The sequence below is a fragment of the Rhipicephalus sanguineus genome, chromosome 1 (genome assembly GCF_013339695.2).
Source record: "Rhipicephalus sanguineus isolate Rsan-2018 chromosome 1, BIME_Rsan_1.4, whole genome shotgun sequence".
Lineage (NCBI taxonomy): Eukaryota > Metazoa > Arthropoda > Arachnida > Ixodida > Ixodidae > Rhipicephalus > Rhipicephalus sanguineus.
In genome coordinates this window covers 35,667,487-35,688,596 of record NC_051176.1, presented here as the reverse complement: position 1 = coordinate 35,688,596, position 21,110 = coordinate 35,667,487, and the positions used below count along the sequence as shown (strand labels likewise).

General features: G+C 44.5%; 1 long non-coding RNA gene across 2 annotated transcripts; it reads left to right on the top strand.

Moving 5' to 3' along the window:
- The first annotated feature begins 1,087 nt into the window (after nt 1–1,087).
- On the top strand, nt 1,088–14,393 carry LOC119390490 (uncharacterized). Of its 2 annotated transcripts, XR_007415549.1 has the most exons (4): nt 1,245–1,343; nt 6,791–6,814; nt 9,616–9,702; nt 11,067–14,393. It is a non-coding gene; the product is annotated as an uncharacterized LOC119390490 (long non-coding RNA). The 2 variants fall into 2 exon arrangements; XR_005183335.2 differs by lacking the exon at nt 6,791–6,814 and having other exon boundaries at nt 1,088–1,343.
- The last annotated feature ends 6,717 nt before the right edge of the window (nt 14,394–21,110 follow it).

Here is a 21,110-nt window from a genome sequence, read left to right as displayed (position 1 = left end):
GCGGCATCGCTTAACGTAAACCAGGCGTCCGGCAGCCAGTGGACCTGGTGAGCCTGATGTCCCGCTCTGTGCCCGGTGCGACACAGAGACCGGCAGCCTAGCTCGTTCCTGGGCCTGAGTCCTGGGGCCCGAGAGGTGTCACGAGGTGGCCGCGGCTCAGTTGGCGCTGAACGGGCAGCTAACCTGTGCTGCAGTGGCCTGGTGATCTACCGCCTGCAGTGCCATCATCACCACCACTACCCACCTCGCCACGGTCAAGGCAGCGTGACTGTTGGCCTGCCCAAGGTGTACCGGTGACGACCTCGCTCGCCGCAGCGGCAACAGTTCATAACGCGAGTTAGGAGGACAGTTTGTGTGCGAGGCGCGTAGGACTTTAGGATTAAATAAGGAATGCTGTAGTGTGTTGTGTGTGAATCGCCAGAGTTATCGGTTGTGTTAAAGTCTGTGTTGTGTGTACAGAATCACCTGACTGCCGGTTGAATTATTTCGGATCCTGGGCCACATTACACCATCACAGTGTGCACGTGAATTGTTAATTGTTATGACTTCTGATTCTGTGTTATATATTTTGGGGTAATATCCTGTTCAACTGCATATTTCGCCAATAAAATACACCGTATTTATCAAATCTGTCTTATTCCTCTTCCCGTTATCTTGGAGGCTTCCATTATGGAGCCGTCATAGTGATAAGAAAAAGAACGTGCAGCTATAAAAAAAAAAGTAAGAAGCGGCGCCTTGTCAAAAAATTTCATAATTTCGCGCCATCGCGTTAAAACGTGACGTCATTTCCGCTTCCGGTTGTGACGTCATCTTTTTCTTTTTTTTAATTTAGTTTGTCCCCTCCTCACATAGATGGCGACTGTTGCAACAACTAGCCACCGGCTTGACACGTGGGCTTCTACGGAAGTTACGCTACCAGTTTACATATACCTTGGCGTCACCGCAATGCATAGCGCCGGCCGGCGAGTGAGCCCACTACCCTCTTCTAGCTCACTTAACCCCCGTGAAAGGACCGTCTGCCCGAAACAGTCGTGCCGGGACCACGGTGTAAGGCCGGGACAGACGTACGGATGATGATGGGTTGATGAGTGTCGTAGAACTCTGGGACAAAGCGCCTCCGGGCACCGCGTCTCCTCCCATCAGACAACGGCACGTCTCTTGTCTCTGCACCGACGACGATGACCGCGAGTCGTGCAGCTTTCGTTTCGACAACGCAGTGCGGGAACCGTAGCGACTTCATGACTGCCTCAGAGCCATCTATGACTGCCTTTGCTTGACTGACGGACGTCGAGGGCGAAGCAGAGCGAAGAGCGAAGATGCTGCAATCCGCTGCCTTGCCACAAGTAAGTAGTGAGTAGGCTGTTGCTAGGGTTACGTCCAGACGTAACTGTAGTCACCGCTATCGTTACGTCCAGACTGAAGTCCCTAGATTCAGTGATGCTACTGAGAACTTCTGATATGGAGCAATTTTCGGAGCAGCAAGATTTTCATTTTGGAGCACTTTGGAGCAGCAAAAATTTCCATCTTGGAGCACTTTGGAGCAGGTAATTTTACATCTGGGAGCACTCAGGAGCAGCTATTTCACATCCTGGAGTACACTGGAGAAGCAAGTTGCGCTTACATTCAAGCACCTGAATAATTATTATGGGGCTCTTATGAAGAGCTAGAAATATTTCGATTCATTCTAAACCTCATGGGGAAAATCATCTCAGGAGCACTCCATATTTCACTCGATAATACAAAAATACGGGCGTCATGCAGTTGAGAGTTTGGAATAATCTCTTCGGCGAATATTTTCGACACTATCAAATCAACAGAATACTTGATCAATAAAACTAACACTCTAAATACATCTATGTGGTTATCAGCAGACGTGGTAGACAAATGCTACGACGTACAACAGTGCCTCAATGCTCAATAGTTGCAATGTCCCTAATGCATTTCCCTAAGACTAATACAAGGCGAAAGCCATGTTCTTTTTCTTCTCAATTGACTGTATTGCTGGGTGCAACATGATTTCACTTAGCTAGCCTCAAAAAGCCAACTTCCTCCGACACTCCCTTCCCTCTCTCTGAGGCCCTGTCTGTGCTGTAGCAAGAGCGTTCTCACAATGCTTCCAGACTATCGTTTGCGCATGCACCGGGTTGCCTGGAAGACGGTGATCCACCTCAAGGTCAAGCTTCTGCGAAAGTGTCCGAAAATGCGTTTAATGGGGGACTACATGATTTAACAAACTTCGTTCTCTTTTTACAGCGAAGCTGTTACGACTGTACCCCGAAAAACACCCAGTGCCCTCTAGAGAGCAGTGCACAAAGGAAAATATGCGTTCGCCTAAGACGACTCGAAGATGAAAACCATCTTCTTTTTCTTCTCACTCGATGTATTGATCCTCCCCTGCCCCCTTCTCAAAGCTTTCTGCACCTAACGTGGTTTTGCACCGCGCCTGGTTTTGCACAGCCTCCATGATCGGCGCACTGATCATTGAGGCGGTGCAAAGCGATGATGTCATGATGACGTCATCACGTGATGATTTTTCTCGCATCACTCCTGCTGACGCCGCCGACGGTCAATTTTCGTGTTTGATGATGCATCTAAGGCTTTCATATTAATATTGCGTATTGAACGCTAACAGCCTGACCTTCAACAACCTGGCCTTGCATATCAAACTGGCCTCCACCATGTCGCCACTGTGACGTGCTGCTAAACAGCTTCGCTGGTCATCCACCTCACAGAGTGGAATGGGTCAATTTTTTTTTCTTTTTATTGGACACCCTCGACGGGTTCTTGCCGTCGCCGTCATGTTCCAAATTGATAACATCACTCCGCGCATCGTATGTTCTACCCGCGAGTAAAAGATCGCGAGCTATGGCGACGAACGCGGCTGAAGTGGAGATGAAACTAGGCGGCCATCTCCGTCGCACGAAGGGTGCATATGCGATAACATCACCCCGCGTGCGAGGGCTGCCGTCGATTGCTCATCAAACAGAGAGGAAACGCCCCGCCCGTCTTTCGTAAAGAGCATAAAGGGACGAGGAGAAAGTGGGGGAAGGGGATGCGTCGATCGAAGGTCACTGGCACGCAAGCTATCTCGTGGCATCAGGAGACGGCTTGTAAACTTGCTGTGTTCTCAACGCTTACTTCGCGTTTAAAAACTGACAGCACGAAGACCGCTTCGGTCCCTGGAGCGGCCATATTCAATTAAACCCGCGTTTTGTTGAGTTACGCGAGATCGGATCCAAAAGAGTCAGCTGCTAGCCTTCGTATAACAATACAATTTATTGGTATCGCATTCATTGCTTCGCCCTTAAACGAAACTGTGATTCTTTTTTTTTTAACCGTCAACTTTGACCCTGTAAAGCGAGGGGAGGACGCGTAACATGGCGTAGCCGCTTTACATTGGGCATTCCGACGTCAGGGCCGCCAGCGACGGGCCCACAGACAGCTGAGAGTATTAAACCGAATTACGGCTGCTCCGACCAGGAGGCATGCTTTTATTAATGAAATTACATTTTTTTTAAATCAAGCAAAATATTCGAATTGGGACGTACCCTATCACTCCTGAGCTCGAAAGGGCAGGGCCTTTTAGGGGGCATTTACCGCAAGAGCGATTTCGAACCCGGAAGGAATTACGAAAAAACTCTTCTGGGTGAAGATACATGGATAAAGTACATTTTTCATTCAGCGATGTCCAGAAACAGAAGTGGCAGACATTTTAGCGTCGCGCGTATAGTTATATTAGTGGACCCTGCTTTAGATACGTACCCTGCGACGCTTGAAACGAGCTATCAGCAGCGTTTCTGGAACAGACAACGCCCACCGATGAATCGCCGCCACACTTTCTCGCGATTGGCCTACACGTCACGAGCCTCTGCAGAGAGTGCGTTTTGCCGTCGAGACAATATGCACGACAGAAGCTGCGCCCGTAACGAGCATGGCGTCATGGCTTACTCGGGACGCACGCACGAGCTATACAGCGGAATAATTATTGGTCTGTGGTTTTGACTTTGGCGGCGACAAGATCAAATTGCACATGTTTTTACACGCCGGCGGTGCGATTGCCGGTGATAGACGACCCCAAACCAGAGACTCTGGCGCAGTTTGGCGCAATTTCCGTCGATATTATCAGGCTGGCGCAGTAAATCCTAGTTGGCGCATTTTGGCGCAGGTGGCGCAGGAGTGGAATCACTGCTAGATTTTTCTCTGTTGAAGAGCAGGGAAAATCTAGGGACTCTAGTCATGTGGCTTTCCACAAACGTGAGTACATTATTTTCCTGTTGCTCAGTGGAGGCCCTCTGCGCCCTTCGGGCGCGGCAACCTAATCGTGGCTTCGCCCTCGCTTCGCGAGTGCGGCCATTTCGCTAACGCTCAATGGCCGGTTGGCAGGGTCACGGTCACGCGCTACTGGCCGCTGTCGCGGCCACGCGCTGTTTAGCCCGCGCAGCCTGCCCCTTCGGGGCAGGCGGAGGCGTACGTAACCCAAGAGCCGCGTCGCGCTTCTCTGGCAACAGACTTCAGCAACACCTGAAACAAAAAAAAAAAAAATGCAGCAGCAGCGAGGTTCGAACCAACGTCCTCGCAGTTCCGAGCACGACACGCTAGCCGCTGCGCCACTAAGGCCAATCGGTTCGGTAGGTCTAACGGGCTGTATTTGTATTGCCACGCTGGACGTAACTTTTAAGATTCATTATTCTCACGTCCAGACGTAACTGCAACGGCTCGTACCATTACGTCTAGACGTAACGCTAGACACTCCCTTGTGGGAATGCTACATTTAAAGTATTTGCAATAAATAACAAATGTAAATGAAAAAAGTATGACTGTATACAGCAGGATAAGTGCATCTTTATTTAAGGCATTAACAGCTAGAATGAGGTTAGCTCAAGCAACAAACTTGGCCAAAGTCCAATGGGTGCACAGTGTAGCGGCCTTACGCTTCCTGGAAGACCCTTGTGTAACACTGCTTGCAGGGACGTAGCCAGAAATTTTTTTCGGGGGGGGGGGGGGGGGGGGGTTCAACCATACTTTATGTATGTTCGTGTGTGCGTTTGTATGTGTGCGTGTATATATACGCAAGCAAAACTGAAAAATTTGGGGGGGGGGGGTTGAACCCCCCCAACCCCCCCCCCTTGGCTACGCCCCTGACTGCTTGTCACTCACTCCAGTCAAACTTGCCTATTGAATAAACATGTCGTAGGCTAGAGTGCTCTTCTGTCTGCTACATGTTACAATAACATGGCAAACATGCTTTCTGTGTCTACTGAAAATAGGATTACAGCAACATGCAAGGGTGCAGCTGCCACTGTGACTCAGTAGAGGTACCGTCCATAATGCACCATCCTTTCATAATAGTCCAAAGGTACTAGCCTACACATCGTGTTATCGACACTTGGTTCAAAGCACAACCAAGGTCTACTAAGAATGTAATTAAGTTCTACCTTCAACATCCACACTTCTGCCTACATACCGTAATTTCTTCTGCCTACGTACCGTAAAACCCTGAACAAGCGCCCCCTCCCTTTTTCTGGAGATTTGAAATATCCGCCAATGGACCGAGCAAGTGCCCCCCCTGCCTCCCGCCCTTTTTACGGCTTCATTCAGTGTTTTTATTCTCCTGATGAGGGCTAATAACGACAGTAAATGCATGCCTATTCAAAAACTCATTTCATTGGAAGCACCTGCGGCTCTTCCGCCGCCATCTTGAATTTTGATTCGTCACCGAGCAAGCCCCCCCCCCCTCCAAATCTTGTCCGATTATCTTTCACTGTAGGGGGGAGGGCACTTGCTTAGGATTTTACGGTATTCAGTTGAAACTCGATCTAACGAAGTGGTGAAGACACTTGAATTATTTCATTAAATCGCAAGGCCGGTCTGAGGATGGCCCTGACATGAGGCTCGCTTGTCGCCTGGACATAGGAAGCACCATGTGCAGACGATGCAAGTCAGAAAGACCGTTATGTGAAGCATTGGCGGGCGAACACTATACATGGAGAACGAATGAAGTGATTGTGCGAGCAGGCCGAGCCAGAAAATTGCAAGGAGACTATTAGTGCCATGAAACCAGCCACCGCCACCTGTAGCACCATCCGGTACGTAAGAACGCTACTGACTGCTGAATCCATTGCTCCATGCATGGGCACAGTGCAGCGTCCAGCCTCGTCAAACTAATGCTATAGGGCTATAGCGTTAGAGCGCACGCTCAAAGAAACGCCCATCTCTGCAAGATTAGAAGGAAATCACCGCTTTTTACGCAGTTATTTCGAAGAAAACTTTGTTAAATCGAGTTTTGTGGCCGAGCTAATTCATTAATTTGAGCCTATGGGTATTTGCTGGGGAATTACAACATACTTGGTTAGATCAGGAACTTCATAAAATTGTGTTTTGTTAGATCGAGTTTTAACTGTATTTCATTTCCTTAGCAAGCTACATATTACTTCTATGTGTCTGCCTTTAGTCACAAAGCTATTTTAAGTTGTCCCATGTGCGTGTGATGAATTTAAATGTCACAAGCCATTTCTTGGCAATGGCCTTTGGTATTTGCCTTCAGGAAAGTTACCTGAAATATTGTAGGGTGAGTGAATCACTGTAAACATGCAGGAACGTTGTTTTCTGTTTAATACTTTGTCATTACGAGACCATTGCAGCTCTGTGCTTTCATGCTGCAGCTGCAGTGCGTTAGCAGTGTTCAGGCAGGGATGTTGAGCCCTGTTTCATGGGTCAGTGACCCTTGGATCAAATAAACTGTCATGAGTCACTGTATGGTACTGATGATGATCTTTAATTCTCGTTTCAGAAAAGTCAGCTGGAATGATATAGGGTGAGCGGATCATTGCAGATCTGCAGGAATTTCCTCTTCTCTCCAATACTTCATGATGAGGCAGGTGCCAGGAGCTCCGAGAAATCTTCCTTTTCTTTGTGGCTATGAATCTCCAACATCTTCCCGCCGACAAAGTGGTTAGCTTGAAGCCTCCAAGCGGTAAAAGTGTTGCACATCCCTTCTTGCTTTCCTTCGGTCTGACTTTCTCAGGAGAAACAGACGAACGTGATTGTCACAATGTCACTGTCACCCAGAAATGTCTCTTCAATTACAGCCAGATCCCACAAGAGCCTTCGAGACTTCTCGTTCATGATAAGTACGACGTCTCCTACTTTTGCTTCACTACAAGCAGTGCCATTGACGTTGTGAGCTGATTGTAGCTGTACAATATATTCCTTGCACCATCCTTTTGAAGTGTCGCTTATTTCAACGGGCAGATGGTCGTCCCAGTTCAACTGCTTTTTCCGCAACTGTTGGAAAATTGATTTGGCTTTCACTGTGAATTGAGACAGAAAGCCATATGGGTCGTATATCTGAGCTGCTGCCTTTAAAACATTCCTCTTCGTTGTCTTCATGGATGCTATGAGCTGCATAATATAGGAGGTGTCAAACCCGTACACGTCATCTTCAAGGTACCCGAGAACTCCCAGTATTTTCTTGGTCTTGGGAACCGTTAAACACGTATCTTTATTAATGCCTTCTCTTCACTGAGATGTTGAAGACTTGTGGAATTCATCGTCCATTTACGCTGATGCATTCCTGCTTCATTGATAACATTAGCTGCATTATTGCAGACGAGCAAAGCTGCTTCCGCCATGTCTGCTCCGGCCACAAAGTCGTCAACATAAAACTGGTGTTTTAGACTGCTGGTCATCTCTTCATTTTTGCCCTTTGTATTCTCAAAGTGATGATGAAGAGTGGTACTAAGAAGAAACAGGCTTGATGCGGCTCCGAATGGCACGTCATGCATCCTCCTTATGATTTCTCTTGGCAGTTATCCTTGTTTCAGGGGGCTTTCATACCAAAAGTACCACAGTGCATTATGATCAACTTCAGCCAGATAAATTTGCAAAAAAGCCTTGTCAATGTCAGCTGTAACTGCAACAATGTAGGTTCGGACTTTTAAGAGAAGCTCAATTACCGATGGATTTAAATTTGGTCCCGCATGTAAAACATCGTTCAAGGACAGTTGGCCAGGGCTGTTCGAAGAGGCGTCGAACACAGTCCTTGTCTTTGTGGTTTCTCTTTTGTAATTGATGACTGCCCAGTGTGGTAGGTAGTAAACAGGTCCGGTCCCTTCGTGTGCGGGTACTTGTTCTGCAAAACCATTTTCTTCATGTTCTCGTATCACTTTCTCATATCGTGTCAACGACTCTTCGTCTTTGAGAAGCCCCTATCAGCAACGGAGTCACGATATGGGTGGGCCTGGCAGTTACGCCACATGAGAATTCATGCCAAATTCCTGCATCGCTTGCCCTGCACTGATAAACTATGCATATCTGCCATGCGAAGAGGCATGAGTTATTTGGCACTTCACAAGGGCGGCAATTCGAGTTAGTTGGTTGTCCTTGATCATAAAAAACAGTGCAGAAACAATGGATGAACACAGAGACAACTCATTTGTCTCTTTGTATTCGCCCGTTATTCTTGCACTGTTTTTTAAGAGTTCTTTGGTACAATGTTGATGCACTAAAATGCACAATGTCATACACAAACAATAACTGATAACGCATTTCTTCTTCTACTGACATATTTTGACATGCCTCTCAGAGTCGCAATGAAGGCCCACCCAAGTGCAAAGGGGGGGGGGGGGGGGGGGGGAGTGAAATTTATTCGGTATTGGCCTCTGGTTGAACTTTGGCTTGTACAGTGCCCTAGCTCTCTCTTTATTGACATTCACTCAGGGTAATAGCACCAACAAACTCCACCACTTTGTTTCTTTGCAGATTGCAGGAGCAGCATTATCTAGATTGGTACAAAATATATTTATGTATTCGTCTAACAATACCATATGGCAATGGCTGAAACCTGCTTGCGGTTACATCAGGGTGTGTACAGGTGTTTGAAGCCCTTGAAAACAGTTGAAATTGAAAAGTACATTTTCACGTCTCTTCAAATTCCTGGAATTGTTTTCTTTCCCAGAAAGTGCCTCAATTTCTTAGCATATGGTGTCTAATATTGACTATGGCAGCTGGTATGTATAGGTAAACGTTCATCCGGCCAACTCCGAGGGCACATGCCGTGCTCCTGTTATGGCTCCCTTCCTGTGTTTAACCTGCCTTCATCACCGTTCATCTCCTACCATTCATTTAATTTCCTCACCTGATCTACTTTCTCTCAACTTTCCTCCTGGTGACTTGACTTCACCTCCAGCACTTATGCTCTTTCTTTCTCCTCTATATCTAACTTAGTGATGCAAGTAGCACACAAAGTAAAACTGATATCTTCTAGCTCAAACAATATCCATTGTCCTTATGCAGCCAAAGCTTTAATAAAGTGATGTGTGTGAGCCAGACACCAATTTTGTATTCTTAATCTGTAAAGCTAACGATATTCGTTTGGAAACATTGTTATCGCAAAAAGCTTCTACTTGGGAGGCTGCTTTACATCCTTGAGAAACCTTCAGTAGCGATTTGAAAGTCCCTTGGAATTGGGCTATCGAAACCTGTACGAACCCTGTTACCTTTTCAGCCTATAGTTAAACTAATGAACAGTTTTTGTGATTCACATTTATGAGAATTAATGCAATAAGGTTTTCAGCTGTACTACAGTGTGCAAAAAGACAACCTTTATTTGTGCAGGTGCCCGTGCTGCAAGTTCATTCGTAACCCCTGTGGAGAGGGATCCAACCGAAATGGAGAAAGTAGGGGCTGACGAGCTGCGTTGAAGTATGCTTTGCTGGTGCTTTTAGCTATCTTTTAACTATCTTGCTGGTGCTTTTAGCTGGTGCTTTTAGCTATTTTTTGGCAGCTGGGGCAGTGTACCAAGCAGATCCATAACGCTTCCACTTGTCTCTTCAGGTTGGAACTTTCTCGATTTGTAGTGCACTCCTTCAATTTGTATTTTTGCTGCCTCTGCTACCACTACAACTGTTGTTGTATGTTATTTACCAACATTGACGATGTTGGGAGAACTTGATGCCTTGAAGCGTGATTTTCGTAAAGAAATGAGGGAGATGAAAAATAGTATGGATTTCATCAACAAAGAGTTTGAACCTCTGAAAAATGAATGCACTGAACTAAGAAAGGAGCAACGCAGGAAGCGCTCCTGCAAGAAGTTGAGGCATTGAAGAAGAGAGCCCATGAAAATGCATTGAGTATTACAGCACAGGAACAATACTCTAGAAATAAGAATATTGAAGTCAAAGGGATTCTGCAGGTAGCAAACAAGAGCCTGGAAGGCATACTTGGCAAAGTGGGCGATGTGATTGGTGAACCGATAAGGAAAGATGACATTGAAATTTGCCACCGGTTGCCTACGCGGAGTGCCGATTCTGACCCTAACATTTTAGTCGTTTTCAACAACCACACTAAGCCAGATGCTATCGTCGAAAGAGCAAGAAAAAGTAGGTTCACTACATCGGACATCGGCTACACGAAGACGCAGCCTGTCTATGTTAATGAGCACCTTTGCCCGCGGCTGAAGAAGTTGCCCGGGATGACCATAGCAAAAAAACGGGAACTGAACTGGCGCTTTGTGTCGGCTAAAGGTGGCAAAGTTTTCGCGCGGCAAACGGAAACATCACGCATTGTGCGCATTGCATGTGAATCTGACCTCGAAAAATTGTTCGACCAAACGTCTACTAGCTAATCGCACACTTGCGAGTGGCACTTTCTGCATTCTACTTGCTTTTTTGATAACTATGCTTCATCAACTGGATATTACAAATCATGGCGACTATCTGAAATTGTTACACTGTAATGCGCAGTCTGCGAGGAATAAATACAATGAATTGACTGTTTCTTGATGCATTTTCCTTTAAATTTGATGTAATAATGTTATCAGAAACTTGGTACAAATATGATGACGACGTGCTTTGCGTTCCCGGATATCAAACTTTCTTCTTGCCTACCCGCGGTGGCGGCATGCTCCAGCTGGTATCGAGTGAATTTTCATGCACGATGCTACCGGAATTCTCCCTTATAATGCCAGATTATGAAGTTTTAGGCATGCAATGTAAAAAATATGTTTTCGTTGTTCTGTACCGCTCACCAAACGGAAATACCGACGCATGCTTTCTTTTCCTCGACAGGCTGCTAAGTTTATGAGTGCGAAACAGCGCGGAAGCCGACAGGAGGGGACAGAAGAGGACACACAGTTTATTCCAACAGTTTATTTCTTTTGAATGCATTCGCTGTTGTACACTTACACACTGTCACACCAGCCATGCGCGGAACACAATGCTGTTACAATTCATCACGTGGACAAACCTAAATAGATATTTTCCCTATCAGTGAGAGTGACAGAGGGGGTACTTACACAATCATCCTTTAAAGAAAATATCTTACCAGCCTCAATGATTTCGTGTGTGATGCGATCTCTGCTTTTGGCGACAATGCTACAATCTGAATATCTTGGTCATGTTGTACCAACACGTCCAATCCTACAGTCTGCTAAGTTTCATCTGCCTAAACGACCTATACCTCGCGATAGGTGGTGACTTCAGCGTTAACCTTTTGCAAAATACCAAATGCGCACGTGATCTGCAACTTATTCTTCAGTCATTTCATTGTAGAAATGTGATAAGAACACTTACACACCTTAGCAACACTTCCGATAGCCTCCTTGACCTTTTTATAACAAGCTGTACTAACGAAGAGACGAAAGCAGGTACTATCATAGCTGACATGGGGGATCATTTGTTAATCTATATGTTCTGTCCATTCAGTGCAGCTTCTGCGGGTGCTCGTCACTCCAAGGCTTTTTCTGTGCAGGAAATAAACTGTAAAACGCTAAGCATGTTCCGTAATAAACTTGGAAATGTAGACTGGACAACTGTGTTTCAGTGTACTGACCCTAATAAAGCATATAGCACGTTCCTGCAAATTTTGAAAGGTGTCAATGAGAAGTGTTTTAAGTTTAAAACCATTCGAAAATGCGCAAAAAGTCGCAAACCTTGGCTTAATAATGGGTGCGCAGTTATGATACGCAAGAAGAACTCGCTTTGTCAAAACAAGGGACCCAGGTAAGTTTGCAGCATTCAAGAAACATCGCAACCAGGTAACAAAGTTCTTGAGACATATACTAAAACAGTTTATTTTGAAAACCTTTTCAGTCAAATAAGTAGTCAGAGCGACTTGCTTTGGCGCGAAATTAACCTGTTGTTAAACCGCAATAATCGCAAGACTGATGAGCTTGAGCTAATACATAATCACAGGACCATAAAAGGCCTAGAACTTGCAGAAAAGTTTAACGAGTATTTTACAAGTTTGGAAAAAAGCTATTTTAATATTGCCGCAACTGAATTTCTAGGTCCGCGCCAATGCACATACAGCTTTTTTTGCGCCCACAACTTCAGATGAAGTCTCTCAAGCTTTTATGTCCTTAAAAATAGCAAAGCACGTGACATAAACGGGTTACAGATAAAACCAATCAAGTTTGTGGCTGACATCTTATCACCTGCACTTACTCACATTTTTAACCTTTCAATATCTGCTGGAATCTTTGCTCAGGAAATGCAATATGCGAAAGTTAGCGTCATTTTCAAACCTGGTGACAGAAATACGTTCTTGAACTATCGGCCAGTGTCTGTTCTCCCTGTTATATCAAAAGGATTGGAAAAAATAATTTGCAAAAGAATTATGGCTTTCTGTGATAAACACTTGATCATAACGGCGCAGCAGTAGGTTTCCGTGAAGGAATGTCAACAGAACTTGCCCTACTAACACAAAAGGAGTTAATCTTGAACAGTTTTGAAAATAAACAGTTTACGTTGGGTATTTTTGTAGACTATTCTAAGGCGTTCGACTGCCTGAATCACCGCACTTTATTTACAAAACTAGAGCGTGACGGACTGTGTGGCACTCCTTTTACGTTACTGATTTCATATCTAAAGCACAGAAAGCAATGTGTTGCCATCATGTCAGAACAATCTACACTGAAAGAAATAACTCAAGGAGTACCGCAAGGTAGCATACTGGGGCCCATACTATTCAACATCTACATCAGTGATATAACAAACATTTCTAATGGCGCCAACTTCATAGTTTATGCAGATGATACCAGCATTTTCTTGAGATCAAGCGATATCAATAGTCTCTCGGTCATCTCTAATACTGCACTAAAATACTTGGCCGAATGGAGCTCCGTTAATTCACTAAAACTGAATACAGCAAAAACTAAGGCGGTCCTTTTCACCCTGCCGCAACGACATGATTTTAAAGATTTGAGATTGAAGCTTGGATCTGATTGCATAGAACTTGCATCAAACGTCAAAACCTTGGGAGTTGTTTTTAATAATCATCTTACTTGGAATGATCATGCTGGTGATATCGCCACACGTTTAGCGAAAGCCTGCGGGGTGCTCTGTAGACTGCACTATACTTTACCGCGTAGCGTTAAACGCATGATTTATAACACCCTATTTTCCCCTCATTTAACGTATTAAGCCAGTTTACATAGGTTGAGTGTGCTTCAGAAAAAAGCAGTTCGCCACATAGCAAATGCTCAGTATGACGCCCATACTGGAGAGCTATTTTCCACCCTTAAGATCTGCCCGCTTGAGGAGTTCTATAATCTTAACCTCACTCTAAAATGCCAAAAATACTTCCGATGAAACAACAAAAGTTTTATGTCGTTATGCAACGTGACTATACCCAAAGCTATCTCACATAACATAACGGAGAGAGACAAGTGGCTCATACCTTTCTCGCGCATGAAATATGGAATGAGCAGCTTGTCATACCGTGTGCCATGCTTGCTCAATGAATTTGAAAGAAATGGCATTCGCATAGAAAACTCTTCAAGAAATGCAGTGAAGCGATACGTGGTTGAGCACTTGTCTTCAAAGCCGTAGTGCACGCTATGCTATTTCTATAAAACGATTTGCCTGTTGCATTTTCTGTTCTAGACATTTCAGTTCTTTTTGAAATTGAATTATACACATGCTTTATTTTTCCATAAGCGTAGTTATGATGTTTATATATGAATGCATAATAGTCCTTTTAGCGTATACAAGTTCTGTATGTCTCATTGTGTGAAATATTCTGTGCATTCTCATTATTGTACATTATTTCCGCTTCCATGATGCACTGTTTTTCATTTTTAACATATTTTGTTTGCTCAAAGAAACCGTGTACTTCATAATTGTCATGTATTAATTTCGCTGTATATCTTTACTTTTGTTAACTACTCTGCTAGATACGAGAACCAGAAATGCCTAGTAGAAATGTAGCACTAGAGATGTTTCGATACATGGTACGTTGTTTTTTGGCTGTCAATAATTGGGGCAAGGACCTTTGTCAAGCTTCTGTATAGCAGCTTTTTGTTGTTGTCCTCGTGTTCATTATCTTCCTGTAATGAATGCCAAATAAAATTGATTGATTGATTGATTGATTGATCGATCGATCGATCTCAGAAGGCACAAGAAGTGGCAGTAGTGTCCCAACATCACTTAGCCATAGGCTGCTCTTCTTCATCTTCATGAGCATAGCTCTTGCAACAATGGCTCTGCCAAAAACTAGGCATAAAGTTCAAGGTAAAGTTTTTAAACCATGTGTTTTTGTCATCTAATGTGAGCTGCCATACACACATAGATGAATCTTTGTTGTTGCTTGGAGGTGGACTCCATGCTTCTCTCCCAGCAGTCCAGCTCTCTTCTCTTTCTGTTATATATTACTATTCTTTTATTTATGCTTCAGTGACCAAAGTATGCATGCTCACTCCGTGCGTGTGAAGGAGATATGCACCGGTGTTAAAACAACATAAAAGGACGCAAAAAGTCAAAGGACCCCTGACAGTGAAGTTATAGTTTGTTACTTTTTTTTACTGTAACTTGTAGCCGTGTCTGGTAATGCCAAAATTTAGTGAGTCATAAGTGCTCTGACATATCGCATAATTAATGCTAGTGTCGCTAATGCTGACCATTTTTAGTGTCATATTGAAACACCCGCCTAAAATTGTAAGAAAGTGGTGCCCCACAGTGGGGAAGCACCTAAGACATTGTCAGGGGTGCAACAGCTGCGTCAATTGCACCAATTTGATACAATTCCTTATTTTTTGCGTGGAGCTGAGCCAAAACCGGGAAATTTGTTGAAATTGCGCCACGCTGCGCCAAAATACCCAAACAGTCTCAAAATTTTCTTAGTACCGATAATTTTAGCAAAAAATGCAGAATGCATTAATCACCTGCAGTTTGCACTAGAGCACTGCACGGGCTCCGGCCTGCCTGAACACTCGGGCGCGGCCCACGGGCTGGACTTAGGGCCAGGCCCGGGTTTCAGGTGGCAGGCTCAGGTCGGGCCGGGCTTGGACTTCGCTCAGTTCTTATTATCTCAAGAAAACACTGTTTTTACGTGTGCCATGCTATTTAGAGAAGTTTTCTGAGGGACAAATACAGAACTTCGTTTGCTTATTTCACGGAGCTACTTGATTGGTGTGAAACAGGCTAGCTAAACGTAAATAGACCAGACACTTATATAGTTAACATCTCACTGATATGTGCTTTATTAGCATTCGTTATCATTTTATATCCCAAATGTCATTTTGTAATCGCAGCACTAAATGTAATAAATTAATTTATACCTATCACTTCTTATTGCGAAAGCGATCACAGAGCTGCAGAGCGGGAAACGTTCTTGGAAGTTTGAGCCGTCCACCAAAACAAAAGGTCTGCACGTAGTCTCGTTACATCGAGTCTCTATTGAGAAACGTTCTTTTTCTGTGGCTCCATCACGGCTCTCAATGGTCAGTGGTCATGTGACAGCCTGATTTGTGTGCCCACATTGTTAACGTCTGAGGTTTCGCCTTGTTCCGTTATATGGTGTGGGAGCTACATAATACGTCAGCAACAGCGTTGGAATGTGCAGGAATAGCATAGGTTCATTAAACAAGGTGTGAGGCAATGTATATTCACTGGACGAAGTATCTGGCTTGAAAAAACATAATAAAAAAATAAACACCAGGCCTGCGCAGAGCGTGCAGCACAGCCACAGCGAAAGCTTTCGCCAGTTAGAAGTTTCTTACACCAGATTACGATGTAGAATTCCGCAATTGAATTATTACTTACATAAAGCTGGACTCAAGCCATCCTCGTTATGCATGTTTTGCAACGAAATCGAAACAATAGAGCATTTCTTTTTATTTTGTCGCCGCTATTCTAATCAGAGAAAAAGATTAGAGCTGTGCGAATAGCAAAATTTTGGGTGCGAAGCGAATTCGAATATTGGAAGTGTGAGTGCGAATCGAATCAAATATTCTTCAAATATTTCTAGAATATTTTTCGAATACTTCGAAGCGAAATTGCAGTTAGAGAGGATTCCTAAGCATATTCTTATGAGGTAGCATCATAAAAGTGTTTCTTTTGGCTAGGTTGATGCACTGGCAGGGTGGTGTTTCATAGTTTTCTTATCAAGAATGAGGCAATGTAGAGGCCGAATTCTATTTATGTACATGATTTGGTGCAACCAAAGTGTTGCCGACAACACTTTACACGTGATAACTCCTCCTCTTTCAAACTTCTGTGGAAGCCCAACTGATGTGGCAGACAAGGGTGTGCTCCCTTCAAGTCCGGAGTTCCAAATCTGCCTCGTAGACATCGATATATAAGAACATCTGAAAATTTGGATGCTAAAAAGCTTCGGCTTCCGATTTTTCGGATTTCCTGCCCAAATTTCAGGTCCAAAACAGCATTAATTGAGCCCTCACCTCTGCACATCTTTCATCTCCATGTTGGAACCAGCGTTTTCTTGAATTAATACATTTGCGACCGTAGCAGAGCTTGAAAGGCAGCTTTGCCGCAATACCGGGGTGTGATAAGGTGAAGCATATTAAAAATCTAGGGACCACTTCCAATCGGACGACTGTTTTGGCAAAGTTCGACCGTAACGGAGCTTGAAAGGCAGCTTTGCCGCAATACGAGAGTGTAATGAGGTGAAACATATTGAAAATCTAGGGACCACTTCCAATCGGACGTTGACTGTCTTGGCAAAGTTCGACCGTAACGAAGCTTGAAAGGCAGCTTTCTCGCAATACGAGAGTGTAATGAGGTGAAGCATATTGAAAATCTAGGGACCACTTCCAATCGGACGTTGACTGTCTTGGCAAAGTTCGACCGTAACGGAGCTTGACAGGCAGCTTTGCGGCAATACCGGAGTGTGATGAGGTGAGACATATTAAAAATCTAGGGACGACTTTCAATAGGACGTTGTCTCTTGGCAAAGTTCGACCGTAACGGAGCTTGAAAGGCAGCTTTACCGCACTACCGGGGTGTGATGAGGTGAAGCATATTGAAAATCTAGGGACCACTTCCAATCAGACGACTGTTTTGGCAAAGTTCGACCGTAACGGAGCTTGAAAGGCAGCTTTGCCGCAATACGAGAGTGTAATGAGGTGAAGCATATTGAAAATCTAGGGACCACTTCCAATCGGACGTTGACTGTCTTGGCAAAGTTCGACCGTAACGAAGCTTGAAAGGCAGCTTTGTCGCAATACGAGAGTGTAATGAGGTGAAGCATTGAAAATCTGACGGGGTCACTTTCAATCGGACGTTGACTGTATTTGTCTTGGGGAAGTTTGAATAGTTCGAAAGATACCTTGTAGCTGCATTCCAGAAGTTAGGATTAGCAATAAATGTTCCACTAATATTATCATTTGGCGGCACTTTGTCAGGTTATAGCTTACAGGGATGTCTGCTCTGCTGTGTTCGGTTACATAAATGAAACAAAAACATTACCTTGTTAGTCTATTTTTCTCTGTTCATAATCTTGATTTGAAATCTGTCATTATTTCTCTTAGAAAGCCCAAATGTCAGTCTGACCGCTTGCTCGTTAAGTATCTTCATTTATTAGATGTTTCATTTTTAATCTAAATTTCCAGATTTGTTTAGCTTCATAGGTGTTTACCTTAAGCATCGTGCCACCCGGTTCCTGGCCCATTTCTCTGTGGGTGAGCGCCATCAGGAAGAGGTCATCATCAGCTGGAAGAGTGCACTTTCTAGAGCCCGTTCGAAACTCTCTTTGGGAAACTAATAGAAGTACACATGCTAGGTATCCACTACGCCACAAATAATTTTTGTGAAGTAGGGATGCACCCACTATGCCATTATTCGTCTTTCTGCAGATGAGAGACGTGCCCGCTACACACCTGTAAGGCATTATGTGCACTTAGTTGATGGTTCATATGGCTGATGAAGAGGAAGAATTATGGTTGAACGCTTTGTTGTGGGTAGGAAGCTCTAAACCACACACTAGTTGTGCAATTAGCATTGTGTGATAGTTGTTATTACTCTTCTGCCACGTATATTAAACATGCTAACGCGATTCCTTGCTGGACATGACGCCTATATAGGGTCTTTTTGCAAAGGAATTTCAAGCACCAGCGCATCTCTGTGGTAGAACACTCGACTGTCACGCAGAGGGCCCGGTTTCAAATCTCATTCGATCCTGGATATTTTTTTCTCATTTATTCTTTCTTATTTTGCACTATAGTTGTTACAGACACTCGCGGCAGCAGCGGACAACTACCCCCCTCCCATTGTGATCTGATTACAGCTTTCGCTGCAAAAAAAAAAAAGATACAATTACGAATTTCGTGCCGGGTGGTGTCCCCTTACCTCGAACCAAATGCACCCAATGCAAAAAAGCGTCGAGAAGCTTATTCACTTCTATATCACCAATCTGGAACGAACCCCCAAAATAGATCGAAATCTCTTCGTTCACCTCCTGCCATTCCTACCCGTGTAGTTCAATAGCCACCTTCTACCGGTACAACATCGTTATGAAGGCCTACACCAATAAATAACGAAAAAAGAGCACGGCAGAATCCGTGCACAACTGAAAGCTGCAACAAGAAGCCGACAAAGAGGAGCTTTATGGGTGATATTGAAAAGTAGCACGGTGTTTGGGAACGAGCTATATTAATTCTGCAAACGTCCGCAAAGACACCTGAAATTTTCTCCAGTGGTGAAGTCTAAGAAAAACGAGTGCCGGCTCCTTCACAACTCGCAGGGCTGATTTTGAGCGCCCCAGCGGCTACCGCAATCAGCGAGATCAACTTTAGTACGTCAGGATATGTGATGTAATAGCGTAGAGCGTGCTTAAAGCCGGAATCTCTGCATAATTTGCTTTTTCGCACTATAATATATGAGGACATAAACTGTAAACTATGCAACCAAAACTTAGTCTAAATGCTAGCAGTGTTGTCATGCATGAAAATAATAGCACCACAAATAGTGTTCTTTTTTTTCTTTCCGGTGGTCCATACGACTTTCGAAAAGTACACGTGGTGCACGTCGTTCGTAATAATTTTTATCTTAGTTAGCATATTTACAGCAAACGTAATAAATTTCGCTTTTTTGCTTTATTCCTCTTGCTGTGGGAAGGTACTATTACGCGGAAGACAGGTGCTACATGTCCAGAAGTGTGTACCATTTGGATTTGGTTTGTTGGTAGAGCATGCTTTAACGTTTAATCGAGAGCGCAATAAAAACAAAGGGAACTGATCGTTCTGTTCTCTGTCACCTTTGTTTTTATTGGGCTCCCTACTGAAACTGAAGTCATGCTGCAAATCACTTTCTTTGCTACAATATCTACTACAAAACGCTTATGACGATTCTGATCTGTATTTGCAGGAACAAAATAGGTACAGTATGCTGCTGCCGAACAAACTTTCATCGTACCTAGTATGTCCACTGAACTATTTCCACCGTGAGATCATTTTGTACAAGGAATTAGCATAGGTTAACGTATACTTGTTAGCAAAGCATGCGCCAGAAAAACGTAGGTATTTGCTACTTAAAATGTCTTGCTGTCGATTCCATATGCGGGCAACACCACCTCGATTACAGGCTCGGGCCCATGTCAGGCCCAATCTGCGGTCGGGCCGGGTAGGAGAAACTTTTTCTCGGGTTCGGGCTGGGCCCGGGTCTCGCTTGGAGTCACCGGGCCGCCGGGTTCGGGCGGGTAAACTTCAATGACTGCCGAGCTCGGGCCGGGCCCGAGCTGAAAATCGCGGCCCGTGCTGTGCTCTAGTTTGCGCATCATCATCCAATGCAATCCAGACGCGCAGACCATAACCCTGACCTCACCGCGAGAAAAAAAAAAAAAAGAGACAGTGGTTCTAAAATTCCCTGGCGTTGTTCTGTCACGTGCAGAACATGTTCTAAGCCACTTTTGGCGCATTACACCTTTGCTGTGCGAAAAAGCGTATAATCATGTAGGAGGGGCTATTAGTACTCGCTGTCACGGGACAGCACATTTTCTTCCTTAATTACTCATGCGTGCATGCACCATATAATAACAATTAGTAGTATGACTGCTGACGTCAAAAAAATTACTGGCACTCATTCAGAGCGGTGTATGACGTCTCTGCGGCCCTGAGAAACAGTAAACAAAAGCGTACGCCAGTTTTCTTTTTTTCGCCACCCCCTTTCTCTCCTGCTTTACGAATCTCGCGAATTTCGAGGTCGCCAGGTTGGCAGATTCACAGTAGCACATGCAGCACCTTTCAAATGGTTTAACAGGCTCTGCAAATGCTAAAGTGGACTTCGACATTGTTCACACTATGGGGTGGTTCAAGAGACTGCTTTTATTGAAATAGCAGTGCTCACGTCAGTGCTGGGCAGTATCGAAGATACATGTATCTTAGATACTATCTTAGATACTCTTTCGGTATCTTGTATCTGTATCGCGATACGTCTGGAAAAACAAGTATCTGTATCTGTATTTCCGATACATTCGATAATGTATCGTGTATCTTAAGACACAAGATACTGCTATCGCAACACAACCGTGCGAGACAATAATCGCTGGCCCAACTCCGCTCCTAAAGCTGGTACTGGCGTCACTATGCCATCTAAATAAAACTAAAGGCAGTGATGAAATTTTCTTTCCGCCAGTGACCTCCAGTGAGGGCAGAATATGAGGTCTGCGCGTCCGTATTGGTGGAGCAGAGTCACGTGGCAGCGCTCGCGCAGTCTCGACAGTAACAAGCGCGCGGACGTCTACGCCCATCCCACGTACCTTTCGTTTTCTCGATTTTTCATTTTTTTTAATTGCGCCCATGCCATGACACTTGCTCTTAGCCACTGTCCTACGCCGCGTACTCCAATGCATGCGGCATCTATCGCGCAAATTCTGAT